General features: G+C 41.4%; 1 long non-coding RNA gene across 1 annotated transcript; it reads right to left on the reverse strand.

Moving 5' to 3' along the window:
- Positions 1-1,237: 1,237 nt before the first annotated feature.
- On the reverse strand, positions 1,238-4,162 carry LOC143413975 (uncharacterized). Its single transcript, XR_013094546.1, has 3 exons — positions 3,813-4,162; positions 2,465-2,573; positions 1,238-1,753 (listed from the first exon to the last, which is right to left on the reverse strand). It is a non-coding gene; the product is annotated as an uncharacterized LOC143413975 (long non-coding RNA).
- Positions 4,163-9,779: the final 5,617 nt, after the last annotated feature.

Here is a 9,779-nt window from a genome sequence, read left to right on the forward strand (position 1 = left end):
TGTTGGCCTCACCTGAATGATTATTTTCTGACTTGCGATTCAAATCATGGTTATGGTCCAACATGAAGCAGAAGAGACTCACACACCTGTCCCTGATGAATGCCCTCACAGACATATTGAATACTCTGAACAATTTCTTCAGTGCCAATCATGAAGAAATTGCCTAAACCTCTCAGTGCCAAGTCACATTTGGAATATTATATCTGTGCACCTGGATGAAGGTAATACTTTGGACTATAATGAGCTTCAGCCAGGCAGTTTAACATTATTATCAATGAGTAATTTGACACTACTGGCCTTGCTGCAGTGATGTGTGCTGTGCAAATTAGACTTTTGGGGCCAGATAAAACATGCAAAAACTGTGGTGTCTTGAGACACTTTGGTAGTCGCAAGACTGACATAATCTTTAATAGTTTCATAATGAATGTACTCACCTGTGTGCATTATAGTAAGTAAGTAAGTAAAATTTATTTATATAGCACATTTCACAGATAAAAATCACAAAGTGCTTTACAATAAGATCAGACATACAAGTTAAAATTATTACACTCTGTACACACTGACACACTGTCACAGGCTAGAGGTTTAATTTATTGTGGTGCCTGTGTTAAAATAGTGTGCATTATTGTGTTTAATATTGTGTCTTGCTGAACGTGTGTGTGTGTGTGTGTGTGTGTGTCCGCAGCGAAGTTTGGAAAAGATGCATACTTTTCAGTTATGTTAGAATATGACAAAGCAAATGAAATTGTAACTAAAAACTCAAATATTTTTACCTTACAGCATACTCACTAGCTTTGCTCACTAACCCATGCTGACAGGGAATCTATGCATAAAACAGTTTTTTAAAAAACCCTTTAAATTAAACCTGAACGTCTACACTATTAATAAAGTACATATTAATTGTTTGGTTTAAAATCCACTGTGGTGGTGTTCTGAGGCAAAACTACAGCATTTGTGTCATTGTCCAACAAATGATTAATAGTTAATCGAATCCCCATTCAAGTCATATTCAAAACAGCTCATAGTTTGGTGACTTTGCCCTAAAGTAAGATATAAATTGCGTTCTCTATGCAAGAGTAGTGTGCAAGACTTTACAAGTTCTTTCATAGCGTAATCCATGAGTGACACTTCTGGCTCATTGAATAAAAGTATAAGAATAAGTAAAAGAACAATGCATTTACCTAGACTTTAATACAATAAAAGAAATACAACCAATTGGTACATTAATGGGAAAATATACAAGCCAGAGTTTTCAGTTGAGCAGTGTTGAATCATATGTTTCACAGCCATTGAGCTCATTTTGGACAAGGACACTAAGGAATTCTCCTAAACATTCAGTAGAGCTAATCAGCTAATTACTAGCTTCCCCGAATGTTGTGTTAGCTTGACAGTTAGCATAATGGTTAGCTAGCTTGGTTACTAATTCACAGATGCTGTAATAAAGAGTGAGAAAGAACATACAGGTGTACAGATCTAACAAGCATAATTCACAAAGTAGACTGGAGATCACAATATTCTAATAAGGAGAGATCACTTAGAAAATTAATGAAAATGATTTGTTAAGATACATTATTCAATTAAGCTACTTAGTGATTAGACTGATGAGTATCAAAGTAGAACAAAATCCTAACAGTGATAGAAATTAGAGCAGGACCCCTGGAGTCTAGACACAGCTGGTGGTGGTGAAGATGAATTTGGAGACTTGGATGGGGATCTGACTGACCAGGGTGAGGCGGGCTACACGAATGAGAGTCTGAAAGATGAAATGTCAGAAGAACTCTGTCATTTAAAGCACAGGGCTCACAGAGGGTGAGCAAGAAAATGACTGGACTAGAATAATGATGGCAGCATTGTGTTTGACAGCGTGGGGAAAATGGAAGTGATGTAAAGAATAGACTAGCAACCAAACGCTGGGAGGGAGGAAGATGAGTGATTACAGGTCTTCCCTACTGACCGCCATTTGCATTGACACACATTCAAAGAGAATGTTGGATGAAACCATTTAAACTGCTCCGGCACTGTGCCAGGAGCAGGTACAACAGAAAGTAAACATGAACCAAGTGATACCAGAGACCTTACAGGACTTGGAGGACTTCGGTATGCTAAACGTTCTCCCAGTAGTAATGCATGAATTGCGCTTCAGGGGGAAATTGACATTGTAACTTGCAACACAACAGAAACATTTCATAACCCTTGCATGCCATTCAGCTGCTGCTGGCTGCTTTGACCTGAGATGTTGCATATCGGCTTACAAAGAACAGCGTTTCCCCACGACTATGCCGTGACACATTCTCTTCCACTAGAGGGCAGTACAACTACTTGCTCTAATTAAATGGGCTGCCAAATGCCAGTAAAACAGAAGAAGGTGAAGAAGAAATTACATAATAGTCATGCTGTGTGTGAGACACCCTAGTGCGTAATAGCAATAGATAAATATTCGAGAAGAAAAAGTAGTCAATCTGACCTGAGTGCTGGAGAAAATCCCGACCCAGTTGAAGGGTCTAGCATGAGTAGTGGTCAGAAGAAATCAAAAAAGGTATACTGGGGACAAACCGAGCCAGTTCTGCTCTACCCTGTGTGCGAGGGAAAATTATCAATTTGCTTTTTGTGACATTTTTGTTTGGTGGTGTGCCGTGTGACTTTTCTAATGTGAAATATGTGCTGTGGCTCCATAAGGTTGGGAAACACTGACATAGAAGGTTAATAATTCAGACATTAGCCTTGTCACTTGGGAGATATTTTGAAATGGCTTGTTTTGGCCTCACTTTAAAACATTAAGTTTAATTTCGTTAAGTGGCCACAGGACATAAAAAGGGCAGGTATAAAAAAACAACCTAACTTTGCCCCCATAATTAGGAAATGTAGTTGCTCTCCCTTTACTGTTTCTTTCTGTCGCCACCTTTGGTAGATTTTAATTCTGTAATATAGTACAGCACAATCTGTAAAAGTTGGCTCTTTATTATTGTAGATCAGCTGTAAGGACACTGTGTTCTGCTGAGATTGGTTTATCTCTCAGGGAACGAGTGATCCCCTGGGATTCAGAGAGGTCTGAACGCCAGTTAAATGTATCAGATGTGGACTTAGTTGCTTACTATTTTCCATAACATTTTCTGTGTTTGATGGCAGAGAGCCTAAACAAATTTATAAACTATGAGTTTTAAAGCGAATATGTTTTTTTAAAAAAATCTGAAAATGAGTTTGAAACTCAAAATGGCCATAGTTTTTTGTTTTTGTTTTGTTTTGTTTTTGTACTTTGCTCTTTGTGCAGTTTGATAGGATTTATTTTATAAAAAATGAACTAGTCACTACTGAGCGTCCTTCTCTTTTGGATAATCCAATCCAATTGTATTTGTACATAAGCATATAGATGAACTGTTTTTAAATGTCTGAGAGCATAAATGCAGTCACGTTTGGTCTATGATTCTCTTTGAAAAATGCTTAAAAAGGCTTTATGGGGAGATACTCGTACATAGATTAGAGTCTAAACTTCTATTTAAAGGCAGGCATTGATAATCTGTAAGAAGCAGGATAAGGATTAACAGGACAATACAAACGATGCGGGTTGTTTTGTGTGGAAAATTAATTTTGATAAGCGGCCATCCTTCAGTCTCATTTTGGATGATATAAAGAAAGAAGAAGCTGTATCCTGAACAGACTGTAAAGCCCCCCTAGTGGCAAACTTGTGATTATTGATTGATTAAAAACAACAAACAAAAATGACATGGCTTAACTTCTGTTTTAAAGGCAGAGAAACTTCAGCTCGCTGTGGAGGGTTTCTGTTGAACACAGTGGTTCAGTAGTCAACTACTCACATTTTCCACTCTATTACTCCTGCAGCTCACGCCTCTGTTAACTTCTCTCCTGACTGATTCGAGCCAACAGTCCTTTCAACCATCAAATCCCAGATCGCAGGTTAGTTTACTTCAGTCAAACATCCCCCACTCTCAGAGTCCATCTGTCTCGCCTGCTGACATCAGAGCGTGTGCTCTGTCGGGGTCAGTGATAAATTGATATTCTGGGGCACAAACCAGAGTTCAGGCCTCCTTTGTAAGCTTTGAGGTATTATAGTATTTCCATTTGTTAACAAGCACTTTTCAGTTTGGAAGTATCTTTTTATCTTTTTTCTCTCTGGTAGCGCAGCTATATTCTGGTTATCAAAGCCTCAGTGATGTTTTTTAAATATGTCTGCTATTTTAGTAACTCAAGTAATTGTCCAAATTTAGCTTAAAATACTGAAGGGAGAGCTGCTGATTAAAGCTATGTGAACAGACCAGCTGAAGCTGATAATCATCTCAGCTGGAGGCCTGCCTAGTTCTTGAACTTTTACTTTCATATCATGTAACGTGGGGGTAGCCTCTGTATGCATTAAACCTGATTTTAATCATGGACTTTGCCAATTAGTTTAGTGAGGCTTCTATTCTTGGCTGCAGTCAAAACAAATTGTAAACTATGAGTACTTTGTTCTAGTATTACTGAAATTATATCAGTTGTTTTGCTAAAATGATCAGTTTTAACTTGGATTGTTTTTGACTTGGACAAAAAGCCCCACAAGACAAATTAGCGATCTTTGATCGTGGACTAGAGACATTAAATATACCTGATGTAAAACAGCGTGAGCACGAAAGCTTGAGCTTCCGGCCATGAAAAAGGCAAATTAAATCTTGTAATGTGTTTACGGCAAGTGCAAAATGAATAAAAATACCTCTAAAAATGCTTCTACACAGCTTATAAGGGATGCAGCTGGAATGACTTCAGCCAAGATGGACCAAGCGCCTGGAAACTGGATTATGCAGCATGCTGACAGTTTCCAGGTCAAACTGCAAGAAACAACACTACAAGCTAGTACACACACACACTGTCTACTCTGTATTTTATCACAAAAGACACTTCAATGTGGACCAGAGAAGCCAGGGATCGAACCAACAACCTTCTTATGGATAGAATCGATGACCTGCTCTCACCCTTAAGCAATCCTTATGTAGCGCAAGTTAAGGAATTTCTGTAGAGATCTTGCCTCCTTTTGCTAACATGAAGTGAAATTGTTTCAGAAACAAACTCCTGATAACTAAAAAGAACAAACTTTCATTTTATCAGGGTCCTGGGTCTCCTGACCCAGCGTGTTTAGTTCTTTGTGATTTTTGTATTATTGTACTTGTGTGAGTTATTCTATGGTTTCTAGTTTCGATCCCTTGCCCTTCATGTCTCTCTGTGTCCCCTCTGTTCTGCGTAAGTTTGTGTCTGCATGTTGAGTTTCCCTCTGTCTTTTGGTTCATCGAGTCCTCTGCCTTACTGGTTATGTCTCTGTGTTTCTTACTGGTTGTCTCCACCATGTCAAGTTCGCGTCTCTGTGTCATACTTCCTGTTTTACTTTGAAGGTCCGTGTCTTGTGTGAATGTGTCCGGTTTGCTTCCTTATCTCATCAGTCCTGATTTCTCCCAGCTGTGCTCTCCTTCTGTGTCTCATTCCCCTCGTTACTTACCCAGTGTATTTAAACCCTGTGTTTCTCTGAGTCAGTGTTGTGTCGTACCCTCAACAAGCTGTGTGTTTTGCCTCTGTGGTTCCAGTGGTTTGTCCCCAGTTCAGTATTTCTGCTACAGTGTTTTAGTCCACCTGTGTTTTTGTTTGTCTTTTGATGAGTTTAGTTTAGTAAGAGGTTTTCCAGCAATAAAGCTGCGCTTTAAGTTGTACTTCTGTGTCTCAGTCCTGCATTTTGGATCCACCACTCCTGCTTGCCCACCTGCCACACAGCCAACCATGACACATTTTGAAATAGTATAATTTGACCAAAAAATAATAACTTCTCTTATATACAGTTATATTAGTTTCTTTTTTGTCATATTTTCCATAAATAACGAAATTAATCTCATTATATAATAAACTATGTGTGATTTACAGTAGGTCCTTTCAGCACAGACAGAAATCCTTTTTTTTTTCTCTTGCAATGACATCGAAGTCTAATAAATGTTTCTCCTGCAGCGCTGTTCCTGTTCTCACAGGATTCAGTCACCCCAAAAATATTTAATGGGACTGGAATCTGTTAATGAAAACCAGGATCGACAATAGTATTTTTGTTTGTTTTTTTTAATTAAAAAAACAAAACATTTTTATAATGAATAAATTCTTTGTTTTTGAAACCAAAAACTATCAGGTGATACATGTGATAAATGTCAGTGCTGGGGTGAGGCGGGGTGCTGGCAGTCGGATAGCTCTTGGTAAAGTTACATAATGTTTAAAAAAACTGTTCTGGAAAGTTCAAGCAGCCTTAACGTAGCTTAAGTAGAACCACAGATCACTCATATTGCCCATGTCTGCTACAGCAGATTTTATAATAGAGGGTTAATCACTTTGCCTCTGCTTAATGACGGTGGTCATTGCTGAACTAAAAGCATAATTCAAGGTCTAAATAAATGACGAGCTCTCAGTATGACCAGTCCTTGAGACGGGATGGGCCACCTTCAGCCCCCAGGAAGACACATCCCATTAACTCGCTCAGCATTTTTACGAGACAAAGGCCACAAAACCCCTCATATCTACAGAGACAATGCAAAGGTGGCAGTTTGCCTTGCCTCTCTTTTCCTTCAAAGCAGATTACTTGAAAGAAAAATTACCCCACGGACAAAGCTAATCTGCTTGTTATGGCAAAACTGTGCAAAAACTGTTTCCTTAGCAGGAAAGAAGCTTAAAAAAAGAACCTCTGCGTCTTTTACTAGATGTCATTACGAATGAAGTCAAGAAGATGAAGCAAGCAAAACATTCATTCCTTTGCATTGAGCTGTTTGCGTATTTGGCTCCCTAAACACAAAGCACTGTCTTCCTGGCTGCTTGTCTCTTGGATTAATTAGCGTTTCAACTGGCATAGCTTTAAAGGTTGTATTTGCATGAGTGAATGATTGTTTAGTGACCAACTTGTTGATCATTTCCCACAGTTTACAGCTCCCTGCCTGCTCTGTACATCGCTCCCTGTATGGGGTCACTGCTGTCATGTGACTGTATTATAAAAGTGGTTGTTTTGGGGGTTTTTTTTGGCTCGCACATCTCCTCCTGTGCCACAGACTCTTCTTTTTTGGCATAGGCACTGCTAAACAAACCAAAGTTACACTAAGTGTACTGTCTTGCTTGAAGTGCAGCTTTTTGACAGCACTTTGACAACATTTGAGAAGATGCCAAATTCAATTATCTTTGGAGTATACTGTCATCCTGCAGCAACAAAATCCTCAGCTGATATCACTTCAAATCTAATTTCTCTTCCTGAAGGCAGTGACCCAGGTTTGAAGTCTCACTGCTTGCTGAAAGATAAACACACGTCTTACTCTATTTGGTCCAATAAACATTCAGGATATGCTCTTTGAATCCCTTATCAAAGCAGGCAGGTCCAGCACGGCACCACTCCGTGCTATCAAAGTTTCGCGGTATCCTGCTGGTGTTCATTAAGGACACAATGTGACCATTTCTTTCCTAGCCTCTGCCTGTCCCTGCAGGCACATGGGGCCATCATGCAATTACCTACCTCAGGCCTTCAGTGGTCCCTGAACAATCAATAACTACAGTTCAGTAGCTGAAGCTTCCAGCAGTTTTATAGTTGTGTCACTAAGTAGTGCAGCAGGTTGTAGAGGTGGCTTGGAAGCAGGTAGGGGCAAAATACTTGTCACACAATCCAGATACCTTCAGAGGCCCCAGTGGCAGAATAACATTTGACGCTTAATCTGAAAGATGGCTGGAAAATGAAGAAAAACTTAGATGTATGTATTGTTTTCCAGTCACAATGATTAATTTAAAGTTCAGCATGAGTCTTGACACAGTTTCCAAGCGTGTACATAAACATTGGTTTACATTTTCTTACACATAGACCACTTTCTTACTGGTGGCTTCTGTTTTGAGTGATATGTGCTTGCTTTATTTGCAGTCACGGACTGCCCAGCAAAGTAAAGAGTACCCCCGGCTGGAGTTACGTTGACTGCTGTTTCTTTGGCTAAATAAGTCTGGGAAAAATGAAATTGGTGGTGTGACATGACATTTTTACCAAAAAGAAGATTTTCAGAAGCAGAATACTTTATTGATCCCTGGGGTAAAAAATTTTTCGTTACAGTGCTCCATTATAAACAACCATTAACAGAGACAGACAAGACACTAACTAAGAATAGCACCATATATACAGGCATATTTTAATAAAAAAAAAAAACTAAAAAAAACAAAACACCCAGCACGCTCCTGCAGGCGGTTTATCCTTCAAGCTCGGGTCCTCTACCAGAGGCCTGGGAGCTTGAGGGTCCTGCGCAGTATCTTAGCTGTTTCCAGGACTGTGCTCTTCTGGACAGAGATCTCCGATGTTATTCCCGGGATCTGCTGGAGCCACTCGCCTAGCTTGGGAGTCACCGCACCTAGTGCTCCGATTACCACGGGGACCACCGTTACCTTCACCCTCCACATCCTCTCGAGCTCTTCTCTGAGCCCTTGGTATTTCTCCAGCTTCTCGTGTTCCTTCTTCCTGATATTGCTGTCATTGGGAACCGCTACATCGATCACTACGGCCGTCTTCTTCTGTTTGTCTACCACCACTATGTCCGGTTGGTTAGCCACCACCATTTTGTCCGTCTGTATCTGGAAGTCCCACAGGATCTTAGCTCGGTCATTCTCCACCACCCTTGGGGGCATCTCCCATTTTGACCTCGGGACTTCCAGGTTATACTCGGCACAGATGTTCCTGTACACTATGCCGGCCACTTGGTTATGGCGTTCCATGTATGCCTTGCCTGCTAGCATCTTGCACCCTGCTGTTATGTGCTGGATTGTCTCTGGGGCATCTTTACACAGCCTGCACCTGGGGTCTTGCCTGGTGTGATAGACCCCAGCCTCTATGGATCTTGTACTCAGAGCTTGTTCTTGTGCTGCCATGATTAGTGCCTCTGTGCTGTCTTTCAGTCCAGCTTTGTCCAGCCACTGGTAGGATTTCTGGATATCAGCCACCTCCTCTATCTGCCGGTGGTACATACCGTGCAGGGGCCTGTCCTTCCATGCTGGTTCCTCGTCTCCCTCCTCTTTCTTGGGTTTCTGCTGCCTGAGGTATTCACTGAGCACTCGGTCAGTTGGGGCCATCTTCCCAATGTATTCTTGGATGTTCGTTGTCTCATCCTGGACTGTGGTGCTGACACTCACCAGTCCCCGGCCCCCTTCCTTCCGCTTAGCGTACAGTCTCAGGGTGCTGGACTTGGGGTGAAACCCTCCATGCATGGTAAGGAGCTTTCTTGTCTTTATGTCAGTGGCTTCTATCTCCTCCTTTGGCCAGCCTATTACCCCAGCAGGGTACCTGATCACGGGCAGGGCGTACGTGTTGATGGCCCGGATCTTGTTCTTACCATTCAGCTGACTCCTCAGGACTTGCCTGACCCTCTGCAGGTACTTGGTGGTTGCAGCCTTTCTAGCGGCCTCTTCATGGTTCCCATTTGCCTGCGGGATCCCCAGGTACTTGTAACTGTCCTCTATGTCTGCAATGTTGCCTTCTGGTAGTTCAATCCCCTCAGTTCTGACTACCTTCCCTCTCTTTGTTACCATCCGACTACACTTCTCCAGTCCGAACGACATTCCAATGTCATTGCTGTATAGCCTGGTAGTGTGGATCAGTGAATCTCGTTCACTCTTGGCATACAGCTTGATGTCATCCATGTACAGGAGGTGGCTGACAACTGCTCCGTTCCGTAGTCGGTATCCGTAGCCAGTCTTGTTAATGATCTCACTGAGGGGGTTCAGGCCTATGCAGAACAGCAGTGGGGACAGAGCATCTC

Source organism: Maylandia zebra, linkage group LG2 (assembly GCF_041146795.1).
Source record: "Maylandia zebra isolate NMK-2024a linkage group LG2, Mzebra_GT3a, whole genome shotgun sequence".
NCBI lineage: Eukaryota > Metazoa > Chordata > Actinopteri > Cichliformes > Cichlidae > Maylandia > Maylandia zebra.